A 20,622-nucleotide genomic window follows, 5' to 3' on the forward strand; every position below is an offset into this window, starting at 1 on the left:
ATTCTACAGTGACTTGTATTTTGACAAGCCCATTCCACATCCACAGAACTTTTTAGAGTATTTCAGTAAAATATGAATGGATAGCCAAATATCACGCAATGTAGATAAAAGCATATATGGAACACCAACAAAACAAACTTGAAAAAGAAGGGAATATGTGGGACACCAGCAATGCAGCACAGAGATTTGAAGAAGGAAAAAGGTGAAAGTGAATAGATATAAAGGATAGAAGGAAAAACTCCAACATGCATCCAAAAGGAGTTCCAGAAATATTAAAAAATAGAGAATGAAGGAGAGGCAGCACATCGACAGCACCTAGAGAGTTTGTAACTACAAATTCCAGGCCCCGTATCAGATCTACTGCATTAGAACCTCCATTGTTGGAACCAAAGCATCTACATGGTTCTACAGTTTTACAGGTGATTCTAATGAACAATAAGGATTAAAAATTACTGCTTAAAACTGTGTCAAGTAATCCACCTAACTAATTCCCCCCTGGACCTTCATATAGTGAAAGAGCACTGAGCTAGGAGTTAAGAATCTCAGAATGAAATCCCACTCTCAATCATATATTAGTCATATGAAGAAGTCCCTGTTAATCCTCTGGGAGCTTTAGTTTCCTCATCTATAAAGTTCAGGAAACAATACACCTTCTATCTCACAGCTGAGGAGGGACAAATACTCACCCACTCACAATGCCGCGGGCACTGAGTTAAACGCTTAATGCACAATCTCCTTGGAACTTCACAACAGCTCTTTGAGATAGTGCCATTATCAGTCTTACTTTATAAATGAAGTAGAAACCTAACACTTTAAATAACTTTCATTTGAAAGTTACTAATATTAAGTTACCTGAATTTCTCTCTCTAGCAATTCACTCTTGCATATAAGAGTATCTATACAGAGTGAGAAATTCAAATATCTTAATATTTTCCCCCATTCTAAAAATTAGAGTAATCCAGTTATAAAAATCAGCACAGTAACCTCAAGTTTTCTAAGCAACACTAAGACTAGCCTAAAGAAATCCATCTGCAAAACTTGTAAATCCCTCCCCAAAAAACTGAAAACATGCCCCCATCATCACTTTAACACCAATTAGTCAAGGGAGTGCTGATGACTGTGTGAGTGAGTGGGAACGCCAAGTGTAAAAGGCCCTTTGAGGACTGTTCTGGAGGAAGAAAACCCTGAACATTTATGGAAATGTTTGCTCAGCTTAGTAATAAATGTCTGTAGCACTGGAGTGTCTGCCAGCATCTGTCTCTTCACACAATGGCTGCGTAAGCAGTTTTTAACGGACTTACAATCAAACTGGCACTAAGGAAGAGCAATAACCATAAACTGAATTCTCAATAATATGTTTTCAGGCAAAGGGCTACATGACTATTTCCAGATTTGATTGCTATGATTCATAAATTCCGAAGGCCTCATGCGTCTCCGTATCACAATGTTAGTTGGGTTTCACTAGTCCCTGTGGAGAAGTAGAGAATTAATTGCTTACAAACCTTAGGAATAAAGCCATCAGTTTGGACCCAATGAGAAATAGAGACAAGCTGGCACCTAAGCAGAACAGGTAAGAAAGCTGGATGCAAGCCTGCTATCTATGTACAGAAATATGCCTTTAAAAATTGGTTTTTGCAGCAAAACACTGCAAAATAGAACATGCACACAATATGATTATTCACATTTTAACCTAATGCAGGACTTTTAAGGCGAATTGCTTCCAGAAGACTCGTGGGTGTAACAACTCTTTTGGTCAATGCCAGGGGTAAAATGAGCCATAAAAAGCACAAATTTCAATGCTGGCAAATGTCATTGTTTCTAAAGATTGTTTTCCCCAAAAAGGGGTTTTAGATGAGATTTCTTTGAGTTTTCTGTGGGCTAATGGAAAGGCCAAGTTAATAGGATTATCTGAGCCTCACTCTAGATAATGGTCAAAGAAAAACTAAAAAGCCTTCAAATGTGAGGGAAAACTTAAAAAGGGGCATTACACATGAGTAGGGCTATGGCTCCCAAATCTGAAGTGTGCACGGAGCAAGAGGAGCAGTTGTTCAAAGACCACTTGGCCATTTGGATGCTGCAGTATGACGGGTTTTACTCTGCAGAGAGCCAGTAATGACAGCTACAGAAGTCATCAGAAAACCTGACTCTAGAACATTTGAGTGTGAGGAAAGTGGATGAATGGAGGAATATTAAAGTCATTAGTATTTTTTACTTGACCCTGAAACCTTCAGTAACTCAAGAGAAACAGTGCAAAGAAGCTGTGACTAAGAATCTAAAAGCCTTTACTAAGTACCATATTAGCCTTGGTCAAACCAAAGCCAAAGAGGATTAATAACAGCAAGAGCTCCTATACTCTGTGCCAAGCTCTTTATGTGCATTAGCTCATTTAATTTAATCTTCTAGCAACATTATTAATCCCATTTTACAGAGACACATAGTTAGGCTAGGAGACATTAAGTAACTAAATTGCCAAGGTCACAAAGCTTGTAAGGGAGGAGGCTAGGATATGGACACAAGTCAGTCTGACTCTAACATATGTCATTTAATGATCCCTGAGAGAGATTTGAATTTCAAAAATTCATTTTATTTATCAAAAACATTTTTCAAAGACCAACTATCAGTCTAAAAAATTCCAAATAAGATTCAAATAGCCTCCTAACTGTATGAAACAGAAACTCAGTCAACCATACAGGAATAAAATTCAATCAGAGACAACATGGGGTTATCTCTGATAACAAATCATGTTCAATTAGAACCTCTCACAGGGCTAGGGACTGCACCCTACAGTCTGTGCTATTGTTGGAGAGTTCTAATTACTATTAAGTTCTCAATACTGAGTTGAGAGACTTCCCTGGTGGCGCAGTGGTTAAGACTCCACACTCCCAATGCAGGGGGCCCAGGTTCGATCCCTGGTCAGGGAACTAGATCTCACATGCATGACGCAACTAAGAGTTCGCAAGCCACAACTAAGGAGCCAGCGAGCCTCAATGAAGAAGCCAGTGAGCTGCAAATAAGGAAGCCACGAGCCACAACTAAGGAGCACGTCTGCTGCAACTAAGACCAGTGCAACCAAACAAATAAATAAATAAAAATAAATATTAAAAAAAAATACTGAGTTGAAATCCTCCTCCATTTAACTTCCATTCATAAGTCCCTTTCTACTCTCTCTTATACATAGAAATAGGCTGAATCCCTTCTCTACATTCTTAGAGGCAGCTTGGATGTCACCTCTCTGTCTTCTCTTACCTAGGTATCAATAAAATAACATCAGTTTCTTCAACCATTCCTATTACAGTTTTTGTCAACCTTGACCCTCCTGTTTTTATCTAGACTCATTTCTCTTTATGAACATCTCTCTCCAAGTATGATACCAAATCTGACTAGATACTTCTGGAATGGTCTAACCACTAGGGAGTATAGTAGAACTACTATGGACCAATTCTGCTATAGATGTTATTACTTGAACTCAAAAATCATCTTAGCTTTTTTGGCTGTCATGTAACACTCCTGGCTCATTCATATTGAGTCCTCAGTCCTTTCTGCACACACCCTCATTCTAGGCAAGTGGATTTGAGGTCCTAAATATAAGATTCTGTATTTATCTCAATAGAGTTTTTTTCTTATAAAACTTGATTAAACCCTAAACTCTCAAGATTGGTTTGTGTTACTTTCAAGCCAAAGACTAATACAGATGCTAGATCCTACAGAGTTGATTTTTTCTCCTTCGGCCACTTTGACCAGCAATGTTCCAAATGGTGCCTGCTCTGTCAACTCCCAGAGTGAGGACAATCGTGTTGCATAACAAAGCCCTCTGTTGACCCATGGTAGACATGTAGTGGGAACAATAAATACTCTTTGCTGTTTTAAGCCAGTTGGGCTTTGGCATAGCTTGTTTCTACAATCTGGTCTGCCCTGGTGAATAAAAGACATCAAGTGTTGTAACATAGCAGCTGACTCCGTAGGTACCAGATGCTAGTTTCTGCAGTTCATCTCTCCTACATAATTTAAAAAGCTGAAATACAGAGACTTCATCCTTCACTCAGTGTTACTAGGACAGAGCTCCTCGGAACTGCTGTCCTATCTGTGAAATTTGCCCCTACCACTTCTGTATGTACACACCCCTCCTTCTCAGGTGCTTTTTTCCCTTCAAAAACAGAATCCTGCCAAGAGCACTGGTTTTAAAGTCCAAAGATTGCTTCACCTTGGACTGGTATGGTGACTCCCAAGGTGGACACATGCAATTCTTGTCCAAAGGACCACAATTACAGCGTCATGCAGACATCCAAATAGTCAGCTTAATTGCATATGTCATGTTCTTTTGTTCTCAAAATGCCATCACCACACAAAAGAATTCTATGTTGTTTTCTCTGGTGGGTGGTTAGGGTGGGATTACATTATTGAGAAAGACAGGAAAATGTTCAAATAAAAATTATAGACGGAATTTCTAATATGTGACAGGAGGAATTTGACCTTTAACCAAATAGCTAGCCTGGGAAGATACTGGAATAGTAATTTAATAACTCTATCAGGTACCACAAGATAGACTACTTCAGCTCATATTAATAGATACTGTACCTAAATAGTGACTGTATGACACAGTATGTCATTTAATCACTACCCACTGTTTTCTCATAAATTCATGTGTAGTTTTCTTTTTTCCTAATTAGATTGTAAATGACTAAAGAGCAAAAATATCTTAGATTTTATTTAAACCAACTACCTCTGCTAGTCACACTGAGTCTATATAGGGAGTCCTCAATCAATATCTTTTTAGCACATTTTAATGATAATTTTGATACTAATAATGAATTTATAACATAATTAACTAAAAATATAACCAAACCTCAAAAAAGCAGAAAGTTCACATTTAGACGGCAAAACAAATTTTAACAAGAAATCCCTAAAGATGGTTTTATAGCTACTTTTTCAAAGTTCCTATAAATGCCCCTTGTATATTTTCCTGTTAGTTATTATTTAGTTCAGAATCCCTTCATAAAGTGATCTGTAACTGTCATATACTTAATTACATACTTAGTTTTCCATTATTAGGAAAAAGCAACAGCATAACATGGTTATGTTATAAACTGTGTGCTTAGAAATTTTTAAATAGTAAAATAGGTAAATAAGTAATATATCTGAGCTTGCAGAATCCATAGAAAAATGTTCAAAGAGAAACAACATAGGGGGTCCCAATAAATTATACTAATGAAACGGGAAAAAATAGTGAAGTAAGAATTCTAGAAATTCACCATGAATGCTGGTGCATTTAGAATCACCTGGTAAGCTTTTAAAAATACTGGTTCCTGGATCCCACCCCAGAGTAAATCAGAACCTGAGGGTTGGGGACAGCATCCCGCATCAATAGTTTAAAAAGCTCCCCAGTGATTCCAATGTGCAGCCACAGTTGAGAACCACTGCTAGGGGAAACTTAAGTGGAATTTCTAGGTGCTTTCAAGGGCTTCAGCAAGTGAGGTTACCAATTCTTTAAATTTTTTCTAGTTTTACCGTAAAATAACTTGCTTTCAGGTTGTTTTTCTTTTGACCAAGCTATTATTGCATATTACCTCTTACGCAAAATTAAGGTCATTTGGGGGCTTATAAATGGACTGAACACTCTCTGTCCTTTCAGTCTAAATATAACATAAATTCTACAACTGCCAAAGCTAAATGTCCTTCTTCATCAGCCTTTCTCTTAAGTTAATTCTGCAGGTTCCTGTCTCTCTAAGGGTTTCTGTCTCTGACTCTTTCCATGTTTCTTTCTCCACTGCCTTCATGTTCTCCCCTCCTTCCAACCCCAGGAGAGGCAAGATGTTCTCTTCATCCCCCTCCACTGTGTTGTCCAGGCTCACGGGGAAGGCAAAGTCCATGCAGTTGGGAGTAGCCAATGAACGGGCTAAAGACAAAGACTGAGACCCAGAGAGCGGGACAAAATCATCAATCAGAATCAGAGAGAACAGAGCAGGGGTCTCCAGATATAAAGGGAGTTTGCCTGCTGAGAAAAACACTTTATTTTAGGTGTTTAAAAGTAAGAACTGTCTTCCTGTAATAATATCAGTTAGTCCCAACTTTAGATTTTAGGACTAAACTCCTTAAGCCATCTATAGTATTTTTAAAGACCAAATGGAAATATTCTCTAAGATAAAAATGCACAAATTAACTAAAATAGTAAATTTCTTTGCTTGCAGCTGGACTGATGTCAATTCAGAATGTTAATTCTAGTTACATTAACCAGACCTCGTGACTGACAGTTACATATGTTTTATTTATTATATAGGGAAATGACTTCTTTATAATAAATGCACTCTGGTTTGTTTTTCTGTTTAGGTTTTGAGTTTTTAGAAAACTTATTTAAGAAGCAAGGGAAGAGGAACTCTAATCAATTAAAAGAAACTTAAGAGACACAGCAACCAAATGCAATGTGTAGGCTTTGTTTGAATCTTGATTCAACTATTGATTCAATTGTTAAAAAAAAGTATTTTTGAGGTAATCAGAGAAATGTGAATATTGACTGGGTGTTAAATGATGAAAGAAATATCATTAATTTTGTTAGACTGATGGCACTGTAATTATAAGGAAAAAATCCTCATCAATTGAATATACATGACAAACTATTTACCTATAACTTATATGATGTCTGGGGATTTGCTTTATAATATTATGGCCAAAATAAAAGGAGAGCAGGAGAGATGGGTAAAACAAAGTTAACAAAATACTGATAATTGTTGAAGTTGGGTAATGGGTACATGGAACCCATTATACCATTTTCACTACTTTTATGTTTTAAATGTTTAAAATTTCCCTAGTAAGAAAATTACCTTTAAAATATGCTTTCAACCATAACATTCATGGGAAAATAATTTTAAAAAGAGACTTTTTATGTGAAAAATGTTATAAATTGCTCTCTAGATCATTTGCCCAGAGAATGTGTAAATCAGGAAATTAAAGGAGTGGTGTGGAATGGTGAAAATTTTCATCAAGGAGGTAAAACTGGAACCAGAACTTAAGAAATCATAAGTTAAAACAATTAAAAGGGGGGTGGTGGTGGTGGTGCCGTGATGAATTGGGAGATTGGGATTGACATATATACACTAATATGTATAAAATAGATAACTAATAAGAACCTGCTGTATAAAAAAGTAAAATTAAAATATATATATATATATAAAATAATAAAAAAATAAAGTAGTGATAGAGGGATATTTATTAAAAGAAAATATGTTTGTTGTATAAGAATAAATGATCCAAAGAACATTTAAAAAAAAGGAAAGAAAATCAACTATACTTCAATAAAAAATAAACTAAAAAAAGAAAAAAAAACAATTAAAAATAAGTAGGGTTTTGATTAAGAGAGAGATTTTCTTTTCTTTCTTTCTTTTTTAAACTTAGAAGGGTTTATTCTCTATTTCTATTACAGCAAAAAAGAAGTCTCTTTACATAAATCCAAATTGTTGATTGAAAGATATTTTCTTTAATGAAGATAGGAATAACACCAACCCACAGATCATGGTGTAGGAGACCCAAAATAGTTCACTTTTATGGAAGAGTAATAATAAAGGTATCAATAATAATTACAATAATAAAGCAACTAGCAGCAATTGAGTGCTTACCACTTGCCAGGTACTATTCAAAGTACTTTATATACATTTCTTATTTAAGCCTCACAGCAATCCTATGAAGTGTGAGTTATTATTAGCACCCAACCCCTATCCCTTTCATATATGAAGAACTTGAGTTCAAAAAGGTAAAAATAACTGCCCAAAGTCACTTGCTAGTAAAAGTCAGAGCTGGAACTTTAATCCAGGTCTGTTTAAACCTAAACCCCAGGTCCTTAAACATCTTGTTATTCTATTCCCCCATGATATGGTAAATTTCTCTACATATAAGGGAAGTATAAGGGATATTTGGGGCTGTGATTTCTGATATTAGTGATTCTCTATTGTTGCCTGGAGTATTTGAGGGATGATCTAAAAAAGAATTAAAGAGAATCCCTCAGGGAAAGGGTTACAAACAAGGCAAGTACACAGTATAAGAACAGAAGTAGTGTACCTCAGCCAAGTGCCCACCTAAGAAGGAGGAAAAAGAAAAGGGAATCGTATATCTCTCACACATCCAGAGGTGATGAAATACCAAAAACACCAGCTAAAGAAAAATGAGAAGGATATGTGCCAGGGTACATCCTGCTGTTAGAATCCATTTCTACCCAAAAAGCAACCCATCTATCCTAATTGTAGGTTCCCAGATTGTTCTATGCTCTCCTCCATGAAACATTCTTCTCAGGAAACAAACTCCTATCTAGATTTACCTAATAGGATGGAATAGAATAGCTGTCTACCATCCCCCAGGTATTTTTGCTTTAAGCCTTAACACACCTTCCCACCACTCCCAGCAACAATCGAAACAATCTCCAACCCTCCTTAAGCAAGCAGGGAAGGCATGTGAACTAAAGAGCCAAGGAACTCTTTCCTGGCCCCTGAAATGTGCATAGTTGAATCATAGTGTTAGGGATTTGGTATACTTGAATATAAAGCACCATCTGGGAGCTGGAAGACCTGAGCTTCAATGTCCCATTTCTGCTACTAACCTGCTACATTGTCTTTGGCAAGTCACTTCACCTCTCTGGGTTCCAGAATCCTTATTTGTAATGAGCTGGGGCTATGATAAACAATTTTATAACTCATTTCTATCTGCAGAATCCTTTCATCAAATGATATCTTTCAGGGAAACTAACAATGTATAACAGACAAAGAGTAAAGCTACTCTTAAAAAAAAAAAAATCTACTCAGAGAGAGTGTCAAGGGGACCACTTCCCATGCCCCATTATACTAGAGCATGTTAAGGTGCTTCTCAGCTTCAGCATTCCCTGATTATAAGTAAAATCCCTGCAGCCTGAGAAGGAGGCAGGGTCCTAGAGGGCAGCTGCACAAGAGGATCCCCTGGCCCCCATATGGCTGTGCTCCTTTATCAGTGAGCCTCTTCCTAAAGCAAATAAGCAAAGAATGAAATCCCACAGAAACAGAGTCCCACGTGAGGACTCAGGGAGCCAACAGAATGAATACTCAGCTCCATCCAGGCAAACTAAAACACACTCCAAGGAAGAGATAAGGTTTATGAAAAGGAAACTAACACAATCACTTAAAAGAATTTCAACATTAAACCACTCAGGACAGGCTGCCAGGCCACTGGAAGGCTGCAAAACATCCAAGGTCAGCCCTGAAAGACTTCGCAGAGACCCAAGCCTTGATTTTCCTCCTTTGTTTCTCACTGCCCTGGGGTCATGCTTTTTCAGGTCCAGATGTATGGGACGTGGCAATGCACTATACACAGCACACGTTTCTCCTGACACTGAGTCCTGCAGGACTTCAGCACTTTAGAAAAAGGAGTTGTAGGGGAAGTGACTACAATTTAATAAATCTGGAATTTTACATATATTAGAACGAAATAGCCAACTCAGAGGGTCGTCACATGAAAAACATGACACCATTTACTTTCGAATTTTAGATAAACAACAAATACTTTTTTCACCTGAAATTCAAATTTAACTAAGCATTCCCCTTTTTCTTTTTTCAGAAATCTGGCAACCCTATCCCTCAAGGTGAAAACACATTCTAGCCATATTTCCAATACCCAAATCATTTTTTAAAAATTCCTCCTTGGGAATGGCCCTTAGAGAATAAGAAACATCCCTTCCAATAGTCTCTATAAAGTTAAAACTTCAGCCTCGAAGCTGGATTAAATTTCTTAAAATTGCCAAATGTTATTCATAAATGAATGAGAATGATCAAGCAAGGTGACTCCATTTGGGGCCAAAACAGGAGGTATGATTCTATGTTAATGAAACTAGTTGTCTGTGACAGTCAGTATTCTTACTAAATCCCTACTGTATACACACACACACACACACACACACACACACACACGCACACACCCCCTTCTGATTTACCCAACTCCTATTCTATGTAGGCATTCTCTAACTCCAAAATGGGTCTTCCCAGATTTCAGGACCCACCAAAGAGGATGGACTTCCAAAAAGCTATTTTACCAAAGTACACAAGAAGGAAGCACCTTTTCAAAAATATATTTGGCAACAAGAATGTATACTTTCTCCAAGGTGACTTGGGAATCATTATTTCAGAGATTTCCTGACAAAGAAATTAAGCTAATTTATTATTTAGTATCGGTAAGGTCTACTGAAAATTGGATTCCAAGACAGGCTGTAAAAGAAAGCCAAAATAAGGACTAGAATCATAATCAAGAACTGACCACATTTTTAAAAATAAAATTCAAACCAAACATTTGCAGAATACTTAAAGTGCCTCTATGGATGGAGCCCCATGGAACACAGTTTGAAAATACTTGACTGGATATTATATAGGTCTTTCCTAGTACTGTATTTCTATAATTCCAGTTACTCATTAATACAGTGTCTTCATAATGAATCCAGACTGTGAAGAAGAAAGATCTGGTTTTTTGGCTGCCTGTTCAATCTCAGAAATCATAGGCCAATGAGCCTCAGTCAGGTTGGAGCCAGTTCTGACCTTGAAGAGTTCTTCCCTGCAATGCAAACAGCCCCATGTGGTTGTTTTCCCTTCCTAAACCAAAAAAAGTATACACAGACATATCTTCAAGTGTCAATTTCCTCATTGAGACCGTGCCCCTGTTATAATGGAAGTGTTTTGCTGAGAGCTATTCATAGTAGTGTCCTTCAGTCCTGATATACTCTCTATTTCTGGTAAAAAAACAAGGAAATCTACCAGCCTCTTCCTGGCAACACTTTGCTACTCACAAAAGAAAGTGGCCTACAGAAACAGGATGGTCATGTACAAGGTAAGAGTGTAGGTGAAGGACCCACCAGAGAAATGGGAAGAAGCTGGAGTGATTTTACTTTATTCTCCTACAACCCCACCACCCATTTTTGTGTATGAGAAACAAAGTAGAAAGGTTCCCCTATGGAATATTACTCAGCCATTAAAAGAATGAAATCTTGCCATTTGCAACAAAGTGGATGGATCCAGAGGGTATTATGCTAGATGAAATAAGTCAAATGGAGAATGACAAAATACCCTATGATCTCACTTACATGTGGAATATGAAAAACAAAACAAACATACAAACAAAACAAAATGAAAAGAGACTCAGAGACAGAGTAGATGCTAGAGAGAAGGGGGCTGGGGGAGGCAAAGAGGTGATGGGAATTAAAAGGAACAAGCCTCCAGTTATAAAATAAATAAGCCACAGGCATATATATCATATAACATACAACATAAGGAGTATGGTCAATAATACTGTAATAATTTTGTATGGGGAACAGATGGTGACTAGACTTATCATGGTGACAATTTCATAATGAATGCAAAGGTCAAACTAACATAATATTGTACATCAACTATATTTCAATTTTAAAAGGTTCTGCAAAATGATAATAACAAGAACTGAATAAATAAATAAAAGGGCATGTTCAAAGATATACAGCAAAGCTAAAGTTAGAAGCAGGCCTTTTAATTCCTGGCCCAATGTGACTTTGATTTCAAAAATGAACTGTAAAAAAAAAAAAAAAAAAAAGCGTGAACTGTGACAACATAAGGCACTAATGTAAGTAGGAAAGAGAGGAGGGAATAGAAGAATTGCTAGTCTTGTTTGGAGAAAATGAGAAGACACAGATCGACACAGGACACATGCATCAGGGAAGGCTATGTGTGTGAAGGAAGATTCATTTGATTCTGTTGCTAATGCTCTGACTCATCTACACTGGTGGCGTCTGTTCCTCTTTGTCAGTGTGTCTCAGGCAATTTGAGAGCAAGAATCATATTGCATGCAGTGGACTCCAGGCATAAATACTGTCACCCCCAGCTTGTCCTCCAGGCATGAATACTGTCACCCCCAGCTTGTCCTCCAGACCCTCTAATTCTGCTTTTTCATCCCTCTTCTTAACTCCTTTCCAATCCCCTAGAAACAAATTCTGAGTCAAGTGTCTTTACTTTTCCTAATGGCAGAAGCTTTGTGACCAAGAGTAGTAGAACAGAGTCCCGGGCATTCTATGAGATAAGGTGAGTGTTTAGTGGTTAAAGTAAAAGTCCATTGTGCCTTATTCTTCCTTCTAGATCTTATCAACTTGGAAAATAATGCCCTTCACACAATGGCAAAGAAAAGTACAATGTGGTCTTTAATCTGTCCTTCAGTGTTTATATGTCAGCCATTTGGCACCAAGTAAGCAAACAGGGGTTTTGTTAAGTGGGGAAAAAGTTGTCACTTTCACACAATGCATCTGAGCTGGGTGATGTGATGTCACTACTGTCTTAAGGTAGAACTACCCACTAAGGAGTTCTAAACTGCTCTTGCTTTTATTGGCTTCAGTAGCCCGTGGTTGAACTGCACGTAGCTGAGTGACTCAGTAGTTCACTGATGTATACAATCCTCGTGACCTACAATGCATTAGCTTTTAGGACTGGAAGTTTCCTCAAAGATCTAGAGGTGTGGGTGGGTGGTGGAGTGGGGAAGGGGCAAGAGTGAGGAGTGGTCCATTTACACAGCAGATCTAATAGATCTTGTGACCTGAATCTTTCTTGAGAATCTTAATATGCAATTGATATTTGATTATTCTCTGGCCTACTTAGTCTCTAATTGCTCCTTCCCTGGTGGCTTTGCTTGCCTAACAACAACAAAAGCTCCCAAGGAGAGACTTTATCATAGTGCTAGGCCCTAGCAGATAATAACTACACACCTTTATCACAGTAGTTACCATTTTATGAGCACCTACCATGTGCCAGACCTTGGATTCTTACAATAATCCTATGAGATGGGCATTATAATCCTCACTATATAAACGAGAAAACCAAGGCTACCAAAGTAGGTAGTGGCAGAGGTGGTTTGATCTTAAGTCTAACTAAAAATCCTCTTCATTAATCTACACTTTTCATGGCATTTCCAATAAGAAAACTTATGTAGTTTTGATTACCTACATAACTCTCAAACTTTCGTGATTTCTTTCTCTCTATTGAGTTAAAACGTTTCAAATTACCTTTGGCATTATTTGTCTTAGTAATTCTTTTAGAAAAGCAAGAGACAGAATTGTCCCAATGACCAATGACTATTTTTTATTTGTCCTGCCAGATCCATTTCCTCCATTTTCTACTCAGCATTGTGCCTTGGAAAGCAGCCTTTACAGTCTACACCCTCTGGCTTTCTGTTGGGTAAACCCAACTGGGTAAACGGCATGGGAGGCACTGGACAGAGGTCAGAGGGAAAAGAGTATTAGTGATAATGGTGGTTTTTTGTTCTTATAATTCTGGCATCACTGGACAATGAAGAGGTCCTTCAGGTTAGCTGGGTTTGTCTACAATAGCCACAGCACCTATCCCCTGACTCTCTTCTAGAGCTACAACTATTCTCTTAAGGGCAAAATTGCTCCCTTCCCTGCCCAGTCCGTTTTAGGTGTACCAACTTCTCCCCACTGCTGCTAGCCCCAGGATGCTTCACTATTCCTTGTTACTTTCCCTTCAACTTATTTACACTTGTGTAAATAGTTCCTAAATTAAACTTTCCTCAATTGCTCCATTTGAGATTTGAGTGTGTTTCCTACAGGGATTTGGACTGATACAACCTGAGCTCTAAACTCTCCTTGATGCTTTGGATCACTGAAAAAATAAAAGATGCCTTTTCATGCATACATATACATTCATTCCACAAATATTTATTGAGCGCCAACAGTGTGCCAGGCACTGGGTTTATAATGGTAACTGATGTGGCCACTGCTCTCCTATAGCATAAAATACAGTATGGTAAACAACTTAAACAGATAATCACACTAACTAGTGGAAAACTACAGTTGTGCCATGTGCTTTGAAGGGAGGTACATGGCCTGATGAGGACAAACAATAGGGGTCAATCCAGTCAGGGAGATCAGAAAAGGCTTGCGTGAAAAAGGAAAACTTGAATAGATATCCACAAGACAAATAGGTGTTTATTGGGCATAAAGAGAAAGATCATTCCAGGCACAAGCTCATGGCCGATAAAGGCCAGTGTGGCTGGAACAGAGAAAGCAGGAGGGTGCCTGAGGAAATATGAAGCTGAACAGACTTTGCAGACCATATTGAAATTTGTTTTTATCCTCCAGTTACAGTGTAGACAGAGGATTAGAAGGCCACAGTGAACCGAACAAAGACCAGGTGGGAGTCTGTTACTGCAGCAGACAAAGTGAGAAGTGATCTAAAAGGTGGTGGGAAAAATGGAGAGAAATTGATAGATCTGCCCCTTCCTGGGAGATTTCAGTGCTTGGTTCCTTATATATATTAATACAACTGTCTAAGGGCAATGACTTCTCAATAAATGGAAAAATGCTACCTTCTCACTGTGGGATGGGGGTCAAGAAACATTGTTCTAGGTCTAAGCAAAAGGATGAAACTCAGTAATGCAGCCTATATACAGGCTCAGGATATAAAAACTGTCCTCATGTTGACTTCCTGCCTTTCCCTCTAACAACTCTCACTGCTTAGAAATTCCATGAGAGAGAGAAACTAGAGACCTGAGAGACCCAGAGAGACCTGGGTTCCCATCATGGCTCTTCCACTAGCTGCGGACTATGAAATTAATTAATTTCTCTGATCTTTACATTCTTCTTCTGCAAAATGAGAACAATAAGTACTTCATAGGGTTGTTATAAGGATTAAATTGGGTAACATATGTGTATAAGTATGCCATAGAAAACTAAAACAAAGAAAACTTATTATATATTAGTAGGTCTTAGGTGTGGCAGATTTCAAGGTTGATTGACTCAGCAGCTTAATTAATTTCTTTTTGACTTTCTCTTCTGTCCCCTTTGATGTGTTAACTCTGTCTTGAGCTGGCTCCCCTCATGATCATAAATTCGAAGTATCACATTTAAAGAAAGGAACACTTAGAGGTAGAAAGGAATATCTTTTTCACTATTGCCTACTTAAATGTGAGAAACCTTTACCAAACAGCCACAAACTTATATCTCATTAACTAAAACTAGAATAAAGATACACGAGGGCAGGAATTTTTGTCTGTTTTGCTTACTGATGTATCCCCAACATTCAAAATAGTGTTTAGGACTTAATAACTATTTGTTGTTTGAATGGACCACATGCCTAACTTTAATCCAGTCACTAGTAAGGAAAGTGGTATTGGCACTTTTCTGTAAAAGACAAAATAATGACAATTTTAGGCTTTGTGGGCCACACACAATCTCTGTAGCATATTCTTCTTCTTTCAACCCTATAAAAATGTAAAAACTATTCTTAGCTCACGGTCCTCCAAAAACAGGCCAGGGACTGGATGGCTTGCGGACCCCTAGCTTAGACTAATCACGTGGGGTAAAATGGAGTCAAGCCCCATGATCAGTAGAATATGCACAGCACTCAGCAGGGTCCTCAACATGTAAAGAGCACTCAGTAAATATTTCCTGCCATTGTTTTTTGATGATGCTATCATTTGCCTTATTCTTGTTATTCTAGGAGAGCTGGACTCTAGCGACCTCTGCTCTGTGATAAACCTGCCATGGGGAGTTGAGTGCCTTTAACCTTGGACTAAAGCAGCATCTAGGATAGGAACCATGTGAGCCACTGTACAGAAAGACATACTATATAAGAATAAGTAAAGATATAGAAAACAGTAAGTTAAGGGTCAAAAACCAAGATCCACAAAATCAGCAGAGAATGTGATAGGTGTTTTATGGTTGAGAAATGAGTTCTATTCCCAAACATTAGAAAATTCAAAGTTAAAAATGCAAAATAAGTTCCTTTACCATATGAGAGTCTTAAATAGACTAATAGGCAGCAATCTCACCAAGGTAAAATCCTATGCGTTATTTTCTGTATAATAGAACTTTTTTCCCCAAAGGTCATTGCTATGACATTTTTAAACATTGCTTTTAAGGTTTATAGCTGATCTGTCATTCATTGTTTTATATTATCTGATCTTCAACAGCAGCCCATTGAAGTGGGGAAGAATGTCATCATTATTATCGCTAATCATTGTTGATATTAAAAATATTTAACAACCAATATGGTTTGGGACCAACCATACCTCCCTGAAATGGAGTGGATCCTTAATGCCCCCAGCTGAGTCCCACATTAACTCTTTTGTTGCTCAATCATGGGAATATGGGGGGGGATCTGAAAGGAGGGGGACAAATGGGATGGCTAGTCATCAAATAATACAGAAGGATTTCAATATTTTAATAAGCAGTACGGCTGTACCAGTGTTTCTGAGGTGACTATCAGCCTTGCCTATTTTTGCCAAACAGGAAAAAAAATGGCTTTTCTAGGACTCTAAATCAGTAAATGGCAGAGCTTGGATTCAAAGTTAATCCTCAAAGATTTAAATCCTCTGCTGTTTTCTTTGTGCCATCCACTGTCTTTACTTTTGTGTTCTTTTTCACATCCTATGGATTAGGAAAAGACCAGGGAAAAGAACACCAAATCTGGAGACAGTAGATTTATGTCCAAGTCCTACTTCTGCTATTTATTAATTGTGAGACCTTGGGCAATTAACCTGATCCTGCAAGACTGTTTATTCACTGGGAAAATTATGGTAATCATGTCTGCATAGCAAGGCAGCTGAAAAGCTTCGTACAATATTAAGTGCTATTCAGATGTTAGCCACTCACACAATGTGCAGATTGGCAGTTTTCATCTTAAAAATCAGAATGTTGAACTGGAATTCTTCTTCCAGATGAGGAAACTCAGACTTCTGAGAGATTAAATTACTTGCCCAAGGTCACACAGCTAGTGATGATAGAGCCAGGGCTAATTTCAAAGATCCTGAATTCCAATTCAGGGCTTTCAGCTGGGCAGTCTCCAAACTCACATCACAGGCTGCCTACAAAGATGGAAATGTGAATGATCTTAACTTACAGTCTCAGCACTGTTGGCAGGCCTTTGTCATCAGCTTTTCCAGGTCTGCTTCTGGCCCAATATACAACTTCTGTAGTTCAGGGGACACCTTGCCAACTGCTAAGTCACTCCAGCAGCTCTGGGACTGCAAGTCACTTCAGCAGCTCTGGGCCTGGAAGAGTAGAAAATGGTGTTAATGACACTATTTCCGCTATAGATACAGCAAGCAGAAGACAGCATGGAAAGGGACAGTGCCTAGCCTACTAGGGTCTGACTTTCAAGCCTCATCTACCATAGGACAAAGGGGTCATGTCTGCTGGTGTAACAACTGAGGAGGAAGAGTTATTCTCATCCTAGGAAGATTCAGCATGGGTTACCTCAAAAAGACAACCCTCGCTGAAAGTCGAATGGATATTCCCCATTCCCAAAACTCTAGCTAAGTTGAGTAAAGCAATGCGGTTTTGTGATATAAACCTGATTTTGAAGTAGGCAATTTTTGAATTCATAAACCAAGTCGTCCACTTACTAGCTCTGGTAGTTATTTGCATCACCCTCAAAATGGCTCACTCTTGGGCTTCCCTGGTGGCGCAGTGGTTGAGAATCTGCCTGCCAATGCAGGGGACATGGGTTCGAGCCCTGGTCTGGGAAGATCCCACATGCCGCGGAGCAACTAGGCCCGTGAGCCACAGCTACTGAGCTTGCGCGTCTGGAGCTTGTGCTCCGCAACAAGAGAGGCCACGACAGTGAGAGGCCCGTGCACCGTGATGAAGAGTGGCCCCCACTCGCCGCAACTAGAGAAAGCCCTCGCACAGAAACCCAACTCGCACAGAAGACCCAACACAGCCAAAAATAAATAAATAAATAAATAAATATTAGGGAAAAAAAAATGTCTCACTCTGTCTTCCAGCACATGATAGGGCTACATTTTCCTAGTGTGCCTATATTTGGGTGGAGTCATGTGACTAATCCTGACCAATGCATTTTGAGAAAAAGGGCTGTGTGTCACTCACAGGCCAACTTTTATTGCTGGTGTGACACTCTCTAGAGATATCTTTTCCTCTGGCACAGCAATATGTGTGATGGTTGCTGTTCTGTGGCCTGGACCCTTAAGGATGGCAAGGGGGCCCTCCAGCTGCCTCAGTATGAGTGCATGAGACGAGCAAAAGATAAACCTTTGTGTTTTAAGTCACTGAGATATAAAGATTGTTTATTATCACAGCATAATCTAGCCTATCCAAGTTGATATGCTAGCTATATGATTTTTTGTAAGTTACTTAGCCTTTCTGAGCATGAATTTCTGGTGTTTAAAATAAGGATACACACCTTTTCAGGGCTGGGAGGATGACCAAAGGTTCATGTAAAGTACCTCACAGCTCCCAGCACATATCTGGTACTCAAGCAATGTTAGCTATTTCTATTATCAAAATAGGGAGAAAAGCCAGGTGGAATCAAGATATCCTTAAGCAAACACACAGTTCACAGACTCTACTCAGCCAGTCACCTAGACACAGAGCTTTGGCAGCCAGGTCAGCCAGCTAGAGGGAGGCCCTTGAATGCCTCCAGTCATTCATTCATTCTTTCATTTTATAAATATACAGCAAGTACCTGCAATGTGATAGTCACTGTTCTGTAAATATAACAGAAAAAAAAAAAAAGCCCCAGCTCTCATGGACTTTGCCTATAGCACCTAATGCCTTTGAATGGCTGGTTATCAATCAGGTTACCTAACTGTATCCTCAGAAAGAATAAGAAACCTGGAATTTGACCCTTTGCATTTTAGGGATTTTTTTAATTACTTGGAAATATTTTCACATATATGAACAGATTTAATCCTCACTGCACTCTTACAAATAGGAGAAGAAATTATTAGTATATATATATATATATATATATATATATATATATATATTCACAAGTAGGGAAACTAAGGCTGGGAAAAGTTATTATTTTGTTTTTATTAGCATCCAGCTACTCAGTGGCACTGCCAGATCTAGAGTGTGCACTCTCAGATTCCTCGTTCAGGGTCTTTTTTTTTTTTTTTTTTTAATCCCAGATTGACAATAAAAACCTGAATCACTGCTTTGTCCAGGGATACCCCTGGATAACACCTATATTAAAGTGCTGTAGGTGAAATATAAGAATGGAGTTGTTCTATGACTATGATAATAATAATAAACCACAAATAGTGTACTAGTCCAATACCAAATTCTGCCTACTAATGCATCAGATTTCAGGAAGTTCCTACTTCACAACTCCATGTGTGGACAGAGACCTAAGCACACATCTAATGTAGGCATTATTGCCACACTGGTGCAGTATGTAATGGAAAGGAACAATGCAAATAGTATCTGGCTTCCCACATTTTTCATTTGAGTAGATGTCCTAGAAATCTAGGCCACACCTAGTCCCTCACCAACAGCTCAGTATTTCACTCTAAACCCATGCCTTGAAAATCCAATATATCAAGGATCAGTTCAAATGTCACCTCTTTTATGAAATCTTCCTTGATTGCCCTATCAAAAATTATCTCCCATTAGCTTTGTTTGTATCTTAATCTGGTACCTACTATATCCTGAAGTCATATTGAGGATGGCAGTGAAACAGCCAGATTAAACTGCTTTTCCACATAGGGAAAAGATGGAAAATAAAATAAGAAATATAGATGGAGCAAATTATGGAAGCCACCACATGCTAGACTAAAAAGCTAGATTTTCCTCTATAGGCAAGAATAGCTGCTGGGAAACATACAGTATTTACAAAATAGAAATAAAATCATATAATCACTTGTGCTACTAAAGGAAAGGGAGAAAATGGATTAGAAATCAGGGTTTGGATAATGTGAAATGATAATCTGAAGAGTTATTTTTGTCTTGGAGATGTTCTTAGATTTACATTTGACTAGTTAGATTTGGTTCAAATCCGATAAACAAGCTTCAACTGAACACCTGAATCCTAACATTTGAGAAATTGTCTCTGCAGGGCCATAATCTGTGAAATCTTGCAGGGATTCTCCTAGATCACTACTTTCATGGAAAACAGCTTCCACCTTCTCAGCAGATCAGAGAACTCTGGCTTTGGAAAGTGAATCCGTATTTACACAGATACCATTATAATCGCCAAGAGACCCTGGTTTTTCTTCAGTTGGTAAACACAGCATTCATGACAACTAACTAACACTTTATATCTTTTCCTAATTGGTGTGCGAAATTCTGAGGTGCTTTTACTTCTGTGTGTGTAAGACACACACACTGCTCTACATGAGTTGAGCGATGAGTGGTCAAGAACTGCCTTTCAGCATCTCCTAAGTAAAATCACCAGGACTCCTCTCCACCAGCACTGACTCCAACTCACCAACTCGACTTGGATGGAACCGGTTCAAGTCCCATCTCACAGGAAGCCTGTCCTGACAGTAGCTGTTGTCCCAAACCAACTCGCTGCCACTAATCTGGCCAAATCTTTGCGGACCTGAACCTTTCTGACGACGGTCTCCATTTTGTTTTTTCTGCGCTTGTTCCCAGAATCACTTCCCGCTGAGCCCGGCAAAGGTCTCTCTAGCTCTCAGTCTTCCAGCGCCTCTCTATGGTACATCCACGATACTATACGTATGTGTAATGAGCGCTACTAATTATCCCTTCTTCACTGCTCTTGATTCTTCCCAACTACTCTTAGTTATTAAGAACTAAGAGTAAGAACAATTAAGAACTTGTTAGTAAGAAAAGCACCAGCCTTAGCTAAACTGCATTTTGCACGTTCCCTGTAACAGTGCTCTTCA

At 38.5% G+C, this 20,622-nt stretch overlaps 1 long non-coding RNA gene across 1 annotated transcript in view; it reads right to left on the minus strand.

Annotated features, from left to right (window-relative positions):
• The window catches only part of LOC132362162 (uncharacterized), a 239,420-nt gene extending 219,086 nt beyond the window's left edge, over window positions 1-20,334 (minus strand). The window contains exons 1-2 of the long non-coding RNA XR_009502286.1: window positions 20,202-20,334; window positions 16,872-17,022 (exon numbers count right to left, since the gene is read on the minus strand). This is a non-coding gene — a long non-coding RNA (uncharacterized LOC132362162). The remainder of the gene's footprint in view (window positions 1-16,871; window positions 17,023-20,201) is intronic.
• Window positions 20,335-20,622: the final 288 nt, after the last annotated feature.

Source organism: Balaenoptera ricei, chromosome 3 (genome assembly GCF_028023285.1).
Source record: "Balaenoptera ricei isolate mBalRic1 chromosome 3, mBalRic1.hap2, whole genome shotgun sequence".
NCBI classification, from domain to species: Eukaryota; Metazoa; Chordata; class Mammalia; order Artiodactyla; family Balaenopteridae; genus Balaenoptera; species Balaenoptera ricei.